The sequence below is a fragment of the Carlito syrichta genome, unplaced genomic scaffold (genome assembly GCF_000164805.1).
Source record: "Carlito syrichta isolate Samal-C Ts95f unplaced genomic scaffold, Tarsius_syrichta-2.0.1 Scaffold301572, whole genome shotgun sequence".
Lineage (NCBI taxonomy): Eukaryota > Metazoa > Chordata > Mammalia > Primates > Tarsiidae > Carlito > Carlito syrichta.
Genome location: NW_007245668.1, coordinates 1,125 through 19,375, shown reverse-complemented (window position 1 = coordinate 19,375; position 18,251 = coordinate 1,125).

The window sequence follows — 18,251 nt, the reverse complement described above, 5'->3', positions numbered from 1 at the left end:
TACACTCAAGGAGCACAGTTAAGATGTGCACAGCTTTTCCGTGCCAAGCATTGTGTTCTAGGTTGTATTTTTCTGAGTGTTTGCCAGTTGTACACAGCCCTACTCTGCAGAGCTGAAGGCTCAAGAGGAGAAATCAATAAGATCATGCACAGTCCTGTAATTCAAGGGACACATAGAACGTTGATCGTCTTTTGATAAGAACAAGGTTGCTTTGTTTTTCCTATGAAAGTCAGTCATCTTATATATTGAATATCAACTATTTCACAGCCACAGTGCAAGCCCTGAATATATACATGTATATAAGAAGGATGCAACCTCTACTTACATGGAATTTTCAGTTTTAGAAGAAATACAGTCAAGATAATTGCAAAGCAGTTTGATACTCTGTAACTCTAAATTTTATTTAAATCTTCCTTGAATTTTGATTTATAACCATGGATTAAAAATAATAAATCTTGCAAAGTTGTTATGAGGATGACTGAGAATTATATAATACCTATCAAATAGGCATTCAGTAAATGGTAGCTATTATTACTATAACTAGTAAGAATAACAGTACTCCTCGCTGGACCTCAAATTCATGATTATTAAAATATTTGAAAAGCTGTTACTCATTTATTTTTCTCAGAAATAGTATCGATTCTAAAGAAAATTATGTAATTGATTAAATATTGACTTCTTTACACAGTTATAAAATATTCCTGCATCAACTTGCAAAGATAGTCCATTTTGCTTTCTGTTGTATCCCTGGAGCTTAGTATAATATCTGGTACATTGTATGTCACTCAGTAAGCATTTCTGCCATGAATAAATTATTCCATCTCCAGAAGATCCTGTGAAGTGACTCCTGATCTTGAACAAATCACTAAAATGCTGTTCAGCTTCTAATCATTCATTGCTATTTATCTAATCATAGTTTACGATCAAAATATCAATTTAATAAAAAGCTAGTACATATCTGAAAAAAATGAATCTCAAACTCAAGTGCAGTTTTTTTTTTTTTTTTTACTTTATTAGAAAATATAGTTTATTTAAAAGTAAATTAGAGAGAGAGAAAGAGAAGATTCACCTCCCCAAGGTGGGGGAGGGGGCCAAAGCCAGGAAGCATGTTGACAGCCATAGCTTAAAGAGCACATGATCAGCCGGGCTCGGTGGCTCAGCCTATAATCCCACGCCTTTGGGAGGCTAAGGTGAGTGGATTGCCTAAACCCGCGGGTTCGAGACCCGCCTGGGCAGGCGAGACCTCATCTCCACAATAAAATCAAAAAGTTAGCTGGGCGTGGTAGCGCGCGCCTGTAATTCCGGCTACTTGGAAGGCTGAGGCGGAAGGATCGCCAGAGCCCAGCAGTTCGAGGCTGCGGTGGCCGGGAGCGGCCACTGCACTCCAGTCTGGGCGACAGAGTGAGACTCCAACTCAAAATAAAATAAAATAAAATAAAAATAAAGAGCACATGGTCACACCAGAGTATAGCAAGGCAATGACCTCAAGTGCAGCTTCATTGCACTTTCACTTTGTACATTTTCCTTGTCTTGCTACTGTCCCATAACAGAGAATAACCGGTGAAAAAGGCCAGGCATCAGGCTGTAGCATAAAGGGATCTGAATGTGACCATCACTGTTGAGAGTACAATTTGAATTAACAAAGCATTAAACTATCTTTCTTGTGAGGTATTTAAAAGATGTTAGCAGCAAGAAACTAATCTAAAAACACATTTAATTCCACTTTACAGAAATGGATCTCTAAACCTGCAGTGATAGCAGGGCCGGGCTCGGTGGCTCAGCCTGTAATCCCACGCTTTGGGAGGCCGAGGTGAGTGAATTGCTTGACCCACCTGGGCAACTTGGCGCGACCTCATCTCTACAACAAATCAAAAATCAGCCGGGTGTGGTAGCGCGCGTCTATAGTTCCAGCTACTTGCAAGGCTGAGGCAGAAGGATCGCCGGAGCCCAGAAGGTCGAGGCTGCCGTGGCCAGGAGCGGCCACTGCACTCCAGTCTGGGCGACAGGGTGAGACTCCAAATAAAAAAAAAAAGCTTCTAGAAAAGTCTTGTTACCAGCACATTGGTCAGTGTCCACATGTTCATTTTTAATTGGTGAATTTTATTAAGTATGTAATTTTCACTCAAAATTCTGAAAGAAATAGAGCTTTAAATCCAACCTTCCTTCCCTCCTTCAAAGATCACTTGAGAAACTTTACATTATTTTTTGTACTTTGTACATGCAGTATTTCTGTGACTCTAAAACTAATATTTCACATAAGAAAACTAAGCACGTTAACACAATTTTGCATTACTTTATGTACCACATGAGCCTGAATGTATCAGTACACATCAACCAGAAATCTTTGTTTCAGCTTTAAAAGGCATGTAATGGTTCACATTGAAATGAAGCCTTATTTTCTCTATTTAACAGCATCTACTTTGAAATACAAATCAACCCTGACTAACTGATCCTGTGTTGACTGAACTCTGTATACACAAGCTGTTCATGAGATCAGAAACTCTTAATAGAAATCTCAGTTTCAAGAAAACACGCTATTTTTGGCTACAAGGTTATGAAAATAAAAATTTTAGAAGTCCAGTTAAATAGCATTAGCATTCTAATCTTCACTACTTGGTATTTATCAAATGTTTAACTTTACATTATTCTACAAAATAAGTTTTCTATGTATAACTGTACCTTTAGGACGTACCAATTTGGAAGTAAATAGAATTCTGAACACCAAAAATTCTGTTATGTATAGATCTGGAAAAATACGACTTTGGAGAACTGTGTTAAGATTAATTTGTCATGTGCTAATATAAGGACAACTGATATCAAAAAATCAAACCAGAGTTTTACATGTCATTTCTTGCTGCAAAGGTCAAGTTGATATTCACCATACCACACCATGACTATCACTGAGTTAAATCAAGAGAATCTAGAAAGATTGCCACTGAAAATAGAAGCAACACTTTATAATGTTGCAATTAAATTCTGACTTAATAATTTAATCTACTTTGGTGCTGGCTATTAAATTTAAGACATAGCAAACACCTATAGTATACTTTCCTTATTTTTCTACAGATTAAAAATACGTATAGCAATGGCACATAACTAAAATACAAGCACTTGTCACTGGCCAGATCACTAAGTTTATCAGACATTCCATGGGTATGGAATCTTTCCTATTTCAGGACTACTGTTATTTCAATGCCAAGAACAGAGACAAACAGTCTCTAAGGCCATTCACATTCTGATTACAACATGACCTAGGAGCTTACTCCATCTTGCAACAGACACAATTTCTTGGTACAACTCATACAAATTCTTCATTCTTCCATGTCTTTGAACATGCTGTTCTTACAGCCACTATTTTCCACTTGGGAAATTCTTCTTTTATTTTATCAGTATATAATGTCCTTCTTTGTCCCTTATGAATTCTTTTTTGCCTAAAAATTAGTACAACAGATTTTCTTTTTGTTCACATTTGCCTGGTAGATATTTTTTTATCCCTTTATTTTCATCCTCTCTATACCTTTTTTTTAGGCACCACTCTCTCTTATAGCCAGCCTATTTCTGGATTTTTTGCTTGTATCAAATATAAAAGTCTCTGCATTTGGTAACTTCAGGGAACGGAGATAGCAGCTCTTGCTGGTTCACCATCTTCTCAGTAGCTAAAAGCAGTAAATCCTTTGCATTTTCCAAAACACTGCCCAACGACTAACTCCTTGGCAAACCCACATATTGGTTAAATGGATACATATGAATCTACCCAAATGGACACGATGCATTTGCTATCAATACACTTCCATTCATACTTACTTTCACAAATAAATGCCAGGTACACAATTTCTATCATCTTCTGCAACATCTTTCCCCACTCAACCTACCAGTCTCCCAAATCTAATCTCTGGATTTGGTTTTCTTCTCTCAAAAGACCTTTCCTCCCATACCCAACACCACCACCATCCTGGACCCAATACCACCACCAGCCTGGCCATAGGTATGATGATTATATTACACACAATACTTTTCTAGACAATATTCTAATCATTCATAAGTTTCATGTCATCAATGTAAAACATGGAGATTATAAATTCTATTATACTTTATTTTCCTATAATTAAACATAGGAAATTGGAAATTCAAGATTCCAGAGAAGTTATTTAAAACATTTCCATTTCTATGTTGAAACTATTTTTACTGAAAAATTATTTTTACCAAAAACCATTTTAACAATTCTTTCTGTGCTCTTAAGGGTCTCCCTGGCTCTGTCTAATGGCCATACTGGTTCCTGTTGCAGTTTCTCTACAGGACACATTGCTATGACTCTTCTGACAACATCAAAGCTCTAATAAAAAGAAGTTTCACTTTATATGCTCATTGACTTGAAGGCTATCTTTTCTGCTTTAAAGAAATCCTGTATGGTCTAAGTCTTTTGAAGGAAGGACCTTATGTTCATATACTTTCTAGAACAAAGAGACATATATTCTGGAAAATGTGGAAACTTCAGCTTCAGATATTAAATGAAATTTGATTCATGAGAACCATGGTATCTCTTTTATATAAAAGACAACTACATAACTGCTGTGGTTTTCCCCAAAGTTCATGTGCTGGAGACTTAATCTCCAACACAAAAGTGTTGAGAGGTGCGATTTTTAAGAGGTGATTAGGTCGTGAGGGCTTGCCCTTATGAATGGATTAATGTTACTATTGCATGAGTGGGTTTATTATTGCATGAGTAGTTTCCTTATCAGGAGAGTTGGTTTGTTATAAAATTGAGTCCAGTACTTTCTTGCTTTCTCACACTCTCTTGGCCTTCCACCTTCCACCATGGGCTGATGCAATAATAAGACCCTCTCCAGATTTTGGCACCTTGATACTGAACTTCCCAGCCTCCTGACTATAAGCAATGAATTTCTTTTCTTTACAAATCACCCAGTCTGTGGTTTTATGGAATAGCAACACAAAACAGACTAGCAAATAACATTCCTAATGATGTGGCTTATTGTATGAAGATGCTGTATATTCAGATAGAATTTGATTCAAATTTTGTCTCTTCCACTTATTATACAGTTATGAGCTGTACAACTTAGATAAGTCATTTAATCATTCCAAGTCATGATTCTCTCATCTTGTAAATGGGAATGTTAGCATGTGTCTGGCAATGGTAGCTTTATTATTTAGAGATAGTGAATATAAAGTTCCTAGCATGTTGATAATAACACAATAGTATTCAGTACACAGTAGTTATTATTCTAACACAGTCTTAATACATAAATTAAGACCAAAATGATAAACTACATATATTTCTGTATTCTGAAGTAAGATGACTCCTATTTCTCAAGATCAGCTATAAACTTTGTAAAACACAATATAAAAATCATTGGTCTGCCCTGTCTTAAAGAAAAAAAAAATATATATATATATAATTTACATAAGAAAAGTTAGAATGCACTTCTATACCTAATCCTGAATTGTACCCCATATCTTTAAAATAAAAGAAGTTAGAATGTAGATTTTAATCATCTTAATATCACTCTCCAGAATGCTCAACAAACCACGTCTACTCAACAAATCACTGATTCCTAACGGCAAATTAAGATTTGGAAATAATAAACAAGAAGGTGATGGTATATGCTGGGCTATTTGCTATATTCTCTTTATAAAGTCAAATCTGCCATTTTAATGTGAGGAACAGAGATTCATAATAACACTCACATGAAATACAGAACCTTCATTAGATACACTGAATTACATCTGTGTTTGTCATTTCCTTGCAACCTAGGAATATCTTTAATACGCAATGTGTTCCCCCCAGCTAATGTTTTCTTTCCAGATGGCAGGGACAGTCTATTTAAAAATCAATGAGCTAACATTAGTTATTTCACCTGAAGCTATAACAATCTGTTTTTTGTAATGAAGTGGGAACTGTTGTCTTCTTATTTTGGCTGTATCTGAAGGGAATTCTTGGTGGTACTTGCTTATAAGCAGAAGGAAACTTTGGAGCCCAAATTTAGTTATTTTAAATTCCAAACCTTAGTTGGACTAAACTTTACTACTTTTTCTTTTCTTTTCTTTTTAGAGATAGGAGCTCACTCTCCCCCAGGCTGGAGTGAAGTGGTGCCGTCAGAGCTGAATGCAGCCTCAAACTTCTGGACTCAAGAGGTCCTCCTGATTTTGCCTCCTGAGTAGCTGAGACTACAAGTGTACATACTCTAGTCCTGCTAATACTTTTTCATTATTTCAATTATTAAAACTTATATATTGACTTGACAGACTCAACTCTACTTTAAGGAAACTCAAATCTAGGAACAATTAATTTCTGAGGGATAAATGGTAGGGAATCCACAAACACAAGTGAATGCTATTCCTTTTATAAGCTGGGAGAAACACTGGTAGGGAATAACATTCAAAACTTCGAGCCTTTGATTTCATTGAAAATATTCACTTCATTCAAAACATACATATAGCATTACATGAAAATTAAACTTAAGTCAAGAAGGGGAATGGAAAATGAGAACCCATAGTATAACACCCATAACCATATTTTAAATATCTAGTCATTAGAGTAAACCTAAAGTACCTCTTTTTTTTCCATTTTCAAATGAATCATGAATCATAACATCTCAAGAATGTTTGGACCACTAAATAGTAAATAATCAGATTTCAAATAATATGACTCCAATCCATTGAGAGAAAAGAAAAAAAACATTAAGACAATCCTCAAAACTTTGAATCTATGCCCTAATACAATGTTTAGGCAGTCATGATATCAGCTTTCCTGATAATAAATTGTTAACTTCGACTTTTAACAGAATTACCAATGTTTTAGAAAATTTGAGATTATAGGAGCTAAACATTGGGTCCACAGGGACAAAGATGAGAACAACAGACAAGGGATTCCTAAAGGAGGCAGGGAGAAAAGGGCTGAAAAATTGCATCCTGGGTACCATGTTTACTAGTTGGGTGACAGGTTCAATAGAAGTACAACCTCACCATCACACAATATACCCATGCACCAAACTTGAACATGTACTCCCTGATTCGAAAATTTTTTCAAAGTCAACGAAAAAGAAAATTGAGAGTAAAAAACAGTAAGAATTTGGTTAGTAAAAATTTTAAATGACTATATTTCTTGATGGGGAAAAAATTCTGCCAGAAGTTGCTAATGTGTAAAATGGAAGCAATTTAAATTTTTTCTGATTTAATCTTAACAAGGGGTAAGTTGAATAAGAAAACATATTACTCAACATGGTCAGTCTTCATTCCACTCTTCTGTGGGATCGTCCTATGATCAATACAACTGTTTGCTGACACGTTTCATAAATAATTGTCAAAACATATTCACTACCAAATAGATTATTGGTCAAAGTTCTTTCCAATTCATCTTTGTGGGTTTATTTTTCCTTTCTTCTATTTTTTTTTTTTTTTACTTGCCCTCTATTTTCATTAGGTTCTTCAAAATCACTGTATCCCAGTTATAAATCAATGTTTTTTAAAAGGTCCCTTTGACTTGCTTGTAATGATATCTCCCTCGATTCAGATCATTGCCTGTTCCTTGAGACATACACTCACATATCACCTGTTGACACCTTTGTTTTCTCACACAAAAATCAGAAGTTGACTTTGTTCTTGCCCCAAACCTAAGCACATATTTTAATCCATTAATTTCCATAACCTTTTCTCCTTTTATCTTTCTTTGCAGCATATATCAAATGCATAATTCAGTGTCTTTTTCTTTGGCTAATTTTCTTAGTGGGAATACTACAGCAGTGGCAAAAGTCACACTTCTGATCACTTCCTTAAAAGAAATCTGGCTTCTAGAGCAATATGTTAGCCTTTGTTCCATTTTTAAGAGTCTCCTCATATTTAGATAGCAAATATTATTTACTTTGACAAGTGTTGGCTCTTTCAAAGACTTCTGGGAAGAAGGGTGTTAGGTGCTCAGGCAAGGTGGATGTGACCAGAGAGGGCAGTATGTCACCCATGAGCTGCAGAGCCAGGCACACCTGGTTGTTAATACTGCCTCTGTGATGCCTTTATCCTATGGTCCAGGAACAGAAGTCATGTTCTTTGATTCCTAAAACTTTGTTCTCAAAAGTGTGCCATGCTTCTCCAGAAAAAAATAAAAAATAGAATAAATAAAGGTACTGCTAACTTTTTCTTCATAATTCATGTTTTAACCCTTCAGGATAATTTTTTTATCCTTCTGCATTTTATATTCATTTCTAAGATCTAATTAATACAATAATATCTCAAGTATTTATTACTGGAAGGCAGTTGAGATCAAGATAAAAATACAAACAATATCCACATAAGGGATATTTATTTTGAGATGGGGTCTCACTACAGTACTCAGTCTTGTCTTAAACTCCTGGGCTCAAGCAACCCTTCCTCCTCAGCTTCCCAAGTGGCTGGTACTACAGGTGCACAGCACTGCACCAGGCAGCCAGGGGGACCCCATAACAGTGTGATAGGGCATGCCAAGGTCCATGGTTCACCACTGTTTTCAGTCCAGATTCCTTCTCTTCTTGCCAGAAAGAACAGAGTAGGATATTTTTTGTTCCTACAACTTTGCAGAAAAAAATGCAGAGCACACTCAGAGTCACAGAGGCTGCTGGCTGAATACTCAGGCCTCGGAAATATACAACTTGCAATTGATGCATGCACTGGAAGAAAACTGAACCCTTTTAGAAATGCTGGTCATGAAGACATGGTACAAAAAGTGACCCACAGGCAATTGCAGACACATATACTAATCATATGTCTGCAAACAGTCACAAGGATCAGAATATGAGGAAGTAACAACCAGTCAAAAGTCAACATTCATCATGCCATACTGTGGCCCACTAAGAAGAGAAACTCAGGTCTTCAGACAGGAAAGCTAGACTGGACTTAGCTCCAGCCAATAAAGGAAGGCACTAGCTCAACAGTGAGGTAGGAATTGATGGTTCACATGAAAACTCATCATTTGGCGTATATAATTTTGCATACTTTAACTATATGGGAAAATAAGCTATTGTATAACTTATTGACTCACATTCAATAATTTTATCCTTTTCCTAAAGCCCTGAATTAAAAAGATATTTTCTTGGTGTGATGATGGGTGCTGGGGTGATATGATCTGAATACTGAAGACAAAAACTCTAGTACTCAGAGTAAACAGACCAAGTATAATCCTTAGGAAACTGACCCATAGTATTCAGTGGTTTATAGTAGTATTGTAGTTAAGAATATCCATTTGAGAACCCAAAAGTAATATTTAAGTAAGTCAATTATTTATAAATTTTGAATGCCATGAAAGAAACAATAGACTCATAACAGTACGTGTATGTAGCATTAACACATTAACTGCATTTCAGGGGAAATTATATTCTGTTAAATATGCGTCCTACGTAACAAATTTATGAGATGATGTAATTATTGGCAACTATTCAAAACCTATGTTATTTTGTAACTGTATCACAACGTCCATCACTACCATCAGTATTATCTAATATTATTATTCATATTTATAATTGTTAAGTGGGGATGTAAGTTGAATACCCCCTTCCTGAAAAAATAGCAGCTCAGCTTGGCCAGAGGCTCCCCAGTGGATGGACAAATGTACAAAACAACAGAGAAGACAGTGACGGGGATGAGTGGGGGTTGTAGCAGTGCTGAGACGTGGAACTCTGGGTTAGGCTGCATCTTAAGTGGGCCTGGAGAAAGTGCTTCCTGCCACAGCCCCAACTCAACAAGGTTGGGCACAAGCGTCTGTGTAAGCAACGCACTTGATGCAGGCACTAATTTTTAATTTCTTAATTACACTCCAAATGGCTCCTGTTGGCAATGTGACAGCCCAATTGATGCCTTTTTCCTTTCTATTTCTTACTGAAAGCTAGTATTACATTTCTACTCTTCCAGTTCCTCATGTATAGGAAAAAAAAAATTACAAGTGAACCAACTTTATACTCTTTTTATGTCCTATTTATCAATCATATTTGATTTAAATTTTTTCTAGAACATACATTGTAGCAGAACAGAATGACCATCTTAAAACTCGATTCCCCTTGCTCAATCTGAAGCTCTGACATACAGGAAGAACTTTTACTCAGCTCCCCACAAACACCATTTTTTTTAACAAGTACTTATTTATTTTTTATTTTTATTTTAGAATTATGGGGTACATATGGGATTTGCTACAAAATTAAATTGCCTGCAGGTGAGAGTTGGGCTTCCAGTGAGCCCTCTGGCCCCCTTGTATTAGACACAGCACCCAGTGGGTGGTTTGTGCTCCTTTTCCCCATTCCTCACTTCTTTAGCAGTGCCCAGCATTGGACTCAAAAATGACACAACCAACTTGGAAAAAAAATTAAGAATATAATTGAAATAAAATATTGGGAAAATGTTTAAAACAATAAAATAGCCATAATAACAATAATTATGGCATCCTTATGCATTATTTTGTCTATATCTCTGTGTTCATGATTTTATATGAATTCATAGATGTAATTATTTAATCAAGGTGAATCAAGTGTTTCTTTTTTGTTTTATTAAGTGCTCTACTAAACTCTGAAAGGTTACCAGTACTGGGATGTTCTGTTAGACATTGTGGCTATGTTGGGGCAACTAAGACTATACGTGGAAGTAGGAGTGACAAAAGATTTCACAATAATTTTCAAGTACAAACTATCTTTATAAAACCTCATATTATCCACACGTCTCCAATCCAATAACAGACAGTTGAAAGTCCCAGAAGTGAGTCAATAAGTCCTTCTTCAAATGGAACCATATAAATAAGATAAATTTATTGTTAACATTTAATATTAAATACTTCCAGTTTTTTTCTTCTGTAGAAAGAAAGAAAGATTCCTCCAGCTCTTTGTCTTTCTTACCCATCCACTCGGCCTTCCTAGAAACTGTTCTGCAACATGGGAGTATCAAGGTCCCCAAGCCAGGAAAAGGTACAGATTCCTCCTCAGGACCAGGGTGTCTGGCTTTTGAATCTTACATAAATTGTCTCTGATTAAACTTCAATTTTAACATCTTGTTATGTGTTAGAGGCAGGACGGTTCTGGTAGAAAAGCAAAGACAAACCTGTGCTCAGCTCTGACCACCGGGCAGTCCAGCTTCATGAACTGGGCAAGTCATCCTCAGTTTTCTCTGTATATTGGTTATTACCATTTATCCTTCATAGCAGTGTTGCTGGGACAACCTATGATGTCCAACACAGACACTGGTGCATTATGTTTGAGCAATACGTAGTAGCTAACTAATTATGGGTAACTAATTACTTACCCATACTTGAAATAAATTTACTTTTATCTCAGACAAAATTTTAAAAACTTGGTTGGCAACAGATTAGGGGGAAAAAATAGAAAAGAGGAAAGGGTGCTGCTAGAAACAGGCAATCTTCCAGGAAAAAAAGTCAAAGATGAATTCATATAATAAAGGAAAAGGAAGAAAAGCTAAAATTAGCAGATTTTAGACCTCTCTAAGCCTTGCAATCTAAGATAATAGAGTGTTGGCACACACAGGCCTACTCTCACACCTCAGTATTATGCAATATACTAATAAACATGAGTATATTAGTATATTGCATAATGTTAAATAATATTAATAAATATAGTCCTAAGTGATGGTTAAGCCAAGTAAATTATCAGTGTTTAAGTCATAGTTGAAAGACAATACCTGAAATAATAAATAGTGAGATATATTTTGTCCATGAGTAGAAAAAAATAACAATATTTTATATTAAAATCAATCTTAATTTGACAAGCTAATTCTAAATTTACATGGAGTATAAAATTTCCAAGAAAAAAATCATGTTAATTTTAAGTAACTTAATATGAAAGTATGTGCTTTATCAAATTCAGGAGTTATTGGTTAATTTTAATAAAGAGAATATATTGTTGGTTCAAATATTAAAAATAGGTGAAACGACTGGATAGACCAACAAAGATTAGGCCCACATATATGTGGAAACTTTACATATGTCTGCACCAATACTAAAGCAGAGATTTTCAATAATTGGTACAAAAATAATTGCTTCTCTATGTTAAATTATTAGTTCCCTATATTAAACGCTATACATGCACACACATATAAACACACACTCACAAAATCAATTCCAAGTATATTAGACATCTATATACAAAAAGGAAACTGTAACAAAGTTTTAGAATAAAACATATTAAAGGATATATTTAAATCCTCAGATAAAGGAAAGATTTAAATGAACACAAATCATAAAGAAAAAGATTAATAGGCATGATATAACAATACAGTGTTTGTGCAAAGCCACCTTTAAAAAGAATTAATGAAAGATTGAGAGAAAACATTTACAGTGCATTTGATCAACCAAAAATTAGAATTCAGAATATATATAAATAATATTCACAAATAAGAAAATACAACCCAATAAAGTGGGAAAAGGAAAAGAGGCAGTATTCTGAAAAAGAAACTTTAACGTGCAGTCCACATATGAAATATGTTAAAGCATACTAGTAATCCAGAAATTAAAAATTAAGCCACAATGACATGCAATTTTAAACCCAGCAGATAGGCAAAAATTGAGTCTAGTAATGACAAGTATTGGTAAGAATGTTGAATAATATAGACTCTCGCATTGAAAGCGAAAGTTTTGTTTGTTGTAAACATTTCATTTAACAAGGGCAAGGCTTTCTCAAGAAATTTTCATGTGAAATGGCAACATTTTATATCTTCTAAGGCAACTAAATATTCTGGGTAAAGTTCTAAATTGAATCTTGGTTAAATATACCTTCTTCTTTTCTGCTTAATTTAAACTAAATGTATTCTTTTCAAGATTTTCTCATTGTAATTCTGCTATCAACAATGAGAAATTACTATGGCACCTAAAATAAAAGTTGATTTTCAAATTAAGTAATGTAACATAAAAAGAAAGAGCTAATAATGTGCAGCCCATCATCTTGAGAGTGCAGCACAGAATTAGAAAATGCATAAATTGCACTTAAAAGTATAGCTTCTTTTCTAAAGATGATTATTGCTTTAAGGAATACATCATGCCTGTTTATAGCTCTCAGGCAATTAAAGTATTGACTGATCTTTGTTTTCTAATGTCAAATGCAAACATTGTAAAATGCAGATACAGTTGCAGTAAGCAAACATATTTTAATCTAATATGAAATCTACTGGAAGTATTATTAAAATATCTTAGTACACCATTGGCAGAAAAGGCAGAAAGTAGTTACAACCTGCGAAAGGTTATCATTAGACCAAAAAACATGTATAATTATTCTAAAGTTCTCTTTATGTTCAGGAATGCATGTGATAAATATAATTTGCACATAATAGCAAATTTTGAGAATCAACATAACATTAAATTATGGAAATCTCACTTACATAACCTGTCAAGTGATAAGCTCCTCATCAGTTTTAAGTTTAAAAAACTCATAAATGCTTAGAAATATGACCAGAAATGAATTTTAAGACCATCTTAAACTTCTTAAATTATAAAAGTATATTTTACTTGTAAAGTATATTCTCCATATAGACACAATTTGACCTTAATTTAATAAATATCTTTACTCAAATATGTTTAGTAAAAACAGTCTTCTGCCTCCTGAAATAAATATATCTGTATGTCTTTGTGTGTATTCATACGTCTATATACATGTCTGTATAAACTAATTACCTTGTTTGTCAGTTTTCATTTAGAAATTTTGACACATTGGATATTGGGCTTCCCTGAACAGCTTTTAGACATCTATTGGTAATTACGAAACTGTCAATTCATGGGATCCAAGTTAGTTCTCAAGGCTATTGTGCTTCCCTTGTCTTCATGTTCTTGGGGAACTAACTCGAATTAGAAAATATATAATAGATTGCAGATTAGTCATAGTTGACTGTAAGATAATTAATTACTTTAATCTGTGGAATGAAAGATTCAACGGAAGGAGTGTTATATAGTTTTGGAGTCAGACAAAATGTGGCATACAAATGTGACACCATCAATGCGCACCTAAGTTCTACTCTGGGGAGAGGGTGTTCAGTCCCAAAGGCAGGAAAATTCCTATTATTATAAAAAGGAAGTCTTATTTTTCTAATCAGCAGAATATCTTCCTAGCAATTATTAGGTGAATACATTGAAATCTATTTGGCATGGAACATGAAATATCCAGGGGGCAAACTTAAAAGGCAAAACTTTGAAAACAATAGAAAGGATTTGGTTAACTGTAGGCAGTGCTTTTCTGGGAGGGAATATGAAACTGGAGCCAGAATTTAATTTTTCAAGACAATACTGCCAGAGACCAGCTCCAGTCGGGTTCAGAGTACCCCAAAGGTGGAGACGGCGTCGGCGATTGCGGGGAAGAAGAAAGAGAGAAAGAGAGAGAGAGAGAAAAAAAGAGACTAGACTCTGGTCTAGTGCAGAAGCCGTTTAATGGGAATTACAACTGGTCTTTTATACACAGTCGGGTGTGTGAGGGGCATTACCCTCCCACCGGATGTTCTTTCAGGTATAATCCCATAACCTAATCGATGAAACCTTAATCCATTTATTCAACTTCAGTAAATCCTAAGATCATGACCCAGAAACCTGTGACCAATACTAAGGCTCTTAGATGTGACCCAAGTTTGAATTATAAGTTGTGTGAAAGCCAAAACTGCAATTTGTAGAAGAATGGGAGCAATGAGCTTCTAAAGTTAGCTTGTGTTCATCCCGGTCTCAGAGTTTTTATATTTTGAGTTCACAGGAGCTTAATCTGGTTAGTGCTGAGTAGAAAGGAGGAGGAAATGGGGTCAATAGCTCCTGAACGCATTCTAGTGGTCTCAGGCTCAACGGCCCTTCCTGATCCCTAACACTCAGTGGGCCTCCATGGCCGGCTCCCAACACAATACAATCTATTTGAGGGGCTGTATAGACAGAGAATTAAACATACACACACACATACACCAAAGAAAACAGAAATACAGAGATAAGATTATTGGCTGCTAGGGAGGAATATTAGGGAAAGAAATAAGACATTTAATGGTGATTTTAAAATTTTTACTGTATAATAATCATTCTACATTTTTTTCATATGTTACAGAAGTCTAAAATAATAATATTTTTGTCTTAAAGTTTAAGGAATCTAATTTGCCTTTAAGGTATGCAATAAGTCCAGAAATTTACTTCATGTTGGGTTTGGGGCATATCTGAGGCTCTCTGTAGTGGTCCTGCCACATCTGGATCCCCTAGAGATGGGTTTATCCAGCCATCTTATCCTCATGCTATTCAACATTCAAACCGTATAGTTACCTAGCATGGGTTTGAGTCACAATTCTACCATCATACTTCTAATGATAATCTGGTTTTCCAGACTTAGCTGATCATAGTTCATGAGCATATTGTCCCTTAGAGTAATACTTTTTAATGTGAGTATTCATGAGATACTAGGATTGAACCCATTAGCCTTTGTGTGCATTGCTGATGAGAATTTGCCAAGGTAATGCCACCCTGCAGGGACTTAGTCCAGTCATTCTTAAATCAGTGTTTTCTGAGACCATTACCCCTGCAGAGTAGTATAATGTAAACATTATACCTGCTATTTCTATTTAAATATCATAGTATCCAAAAATAAAATCAAAAATGGAAGTTTAGGATGGTAATAGAGAAAGTCGTGATTTCAAAAAATTGGTCTATCATCCATAATGGAGAGGTCTTTCAAGAGACATGATCTAGACTGGGCTACACATCAAGAAGAATGAAATCATGCCTTTTGCAGCAACACAGATGCAGTTGGAGGCCATTATTCTAAGCAAGCTAACACGGAAACAGAAAACCAAATACTGCTTGTTCTCACTTATTAAGTGGGAGCTAAATACTCGGTACACACAGGCATAAAGATAAAAGACACTAGGAACTCTTAAAGGAAGGGAGGAAGGTTGAAAAACAGTGCATTGGGTACCATGCTCACTATTTGGGTGACGAGCTCAATAGTAGCTGAAATCTCACCATCCCTCAGTATACCCACATCACAAACCTGCGCATATAGCCCTTGAATGTAAAACTAAATATTAAAAAAATTAGCAGGTTTCACAAAGATATTTTAAAAATAAACTTGGCTACAGAAAATACAATAAAAAGGGGCTCTGTTACCTATCATTTTACCACAGGACATCCTAAGTATGCCATTTTAATCTTAAAATCACATAGACTTACATGCAGAGTGAATAATGCTGAAGTTGCATTGAAATGCTCTGAGATATACGTGATCTTAGTGGATTTTGCTGATACTTTGCTGTTTATGACTGGCATTTACAGAAGCTAGAGCCTAACACAGTTGTTGCAGAAGAAAATTTCCCTGCAACGAACAAAGCCCTTTTGTGCTTCTGGTAAAACATGACTCCACTAAGGCAATTAGCTGTTTTAAAAATAAACTAATTCATTTTGGAGATCTGATGTATAATCATGCAGCTGCATAGGCTGGGGTGGCTTGGTGACTGGCTAGATGTTAGTAAATTTAGAAAAACACAAAAAAGCGTCTCCATGCTCACAAAGTACTGATGTATTGTCCAGTTGCCACCTTTGCCTTGCGTGGGACTACAGAATGAACCTCTTTCTATAATAATCAAAAAAATTTCTGATAATGATAGCAGGATATCTCCAGGGACAGAGGGAAGGGTAACTAAAAATAAATCCTTGCTTCTAAGAAGTTTGACAACCTCTGTAAAATTAACTCCTAAATCTCCATAAAAGTATGACTCAGAGAATTTAACTTACTCGTTCCATAGACAGAAAGATTCACATACTAGTTCAGGAAATAGAACATTTGGTGACATGGGCACCTTGTGTGGGTTCAAGGGCGGTGGCCAGAAGAATCCAGCGCTCCTGTTCCATTTTCAGATATTTGTTACCAAGGCAATGGCTCCTTGGGTGGAAAGATCAAGCCTTGGCCATTAGCCACCACAAGAGCTTTCTGAGCATTGCTGAGCTGAGGGTCTTCCTGACCTTGACACTACACCAGGCCCAGCTTGCAACCTGAGCTTCCACAAAACCCACAATAAATCCACACCTTATGATGAACTATAGTTTAAAATTCTGTTAACACTGATTTTGACTATCTTTCAATTACATTAAATACTTCCCAATAAGTGAACACAGCAATATCCATACAATGCATTTTTATTGATTTCTCTTTCTTTCTGGTCATTCCCTCTTTCCTTTCTTTATTCTTTCTTCTCCCCTCCCATTTACTCCCTCTTCTACTCTCCTCTTTCCCTTTCTCCCTTCTTCCACAATATCTTTTACCCTCTCATTTTTCCTCCTCTATGTATTCCAGATACTTGCAACGGATCGTTTTCAATCTCACTGTTTCTGTGTCTCTGACTTTCAGGTTTCTAGTGCTGTTTTTCTTAAGAAGCAGTTCACTAATACCCTGAAATCACAAAATATGAATATCAGCTCAAGATAAACATATAAAATAATCATTATCTACTTCAAATATGCCTTTCAATTACCTGCGAATGTAAAGGTTTATTAAACTTTGGGAATAAATCTGCCTTACTCTCCCAAAGGAAAAAATTATAATTCAAAGACAATAAAATATATACAAATAAAGAAATATGCTAAAATTTGATCATTTTAAAATGTTGCTTCCTCAGTATAATTTTGAGGCATTCTAAAAGTTAAATACAAACTTGATTTCCTAAAATTTCATTTCCCTAGGTCTCTGATTTCATCAGCTTAGCAGAGCCAACCCTGGAGATTATTATGCTTAGAGTCCACCAAGGAAAAACAGATGCCTAGGGCAGCTCTAGATGGGAACCTGTGATGGAAAAGCACAAGTCTGACAACGTTGAATGTTGTTATTTTGTTAAACTTTTTTTTTTAAGATAATTTAAAACTTACAGCAAAGGGGCAAGCAAGAATAGTACAAAGAACTTCATACACTCTATGCAGAGATTCACCCATTATTTAACATTGTGCCACATTATATTACTGTGTTCAAATTGAATTTAATTTAGCTTCCATAAAATGCATACATGTAGGCACACATGACAGAAAGTATGAGATGTTACCACGGCTCACTGTCAACACTGGAGAGAAGGACGCAACAGCCTTCCTCTGAGAAACATGGGAATGCCATGCCCTTCCTTTATTTCTTTTTTGTTGGTCTCTAAGAACACAGATAAGAAGTTGAGAAGGGTCTGGAAAATTAATAATGAGTTATTTCATTTCTATATTTTAAGTGATGTGTATGGAACACCAAAAATTTATACAGGAGTCTTACCACAACATTATTTACTATATAGCTAATATA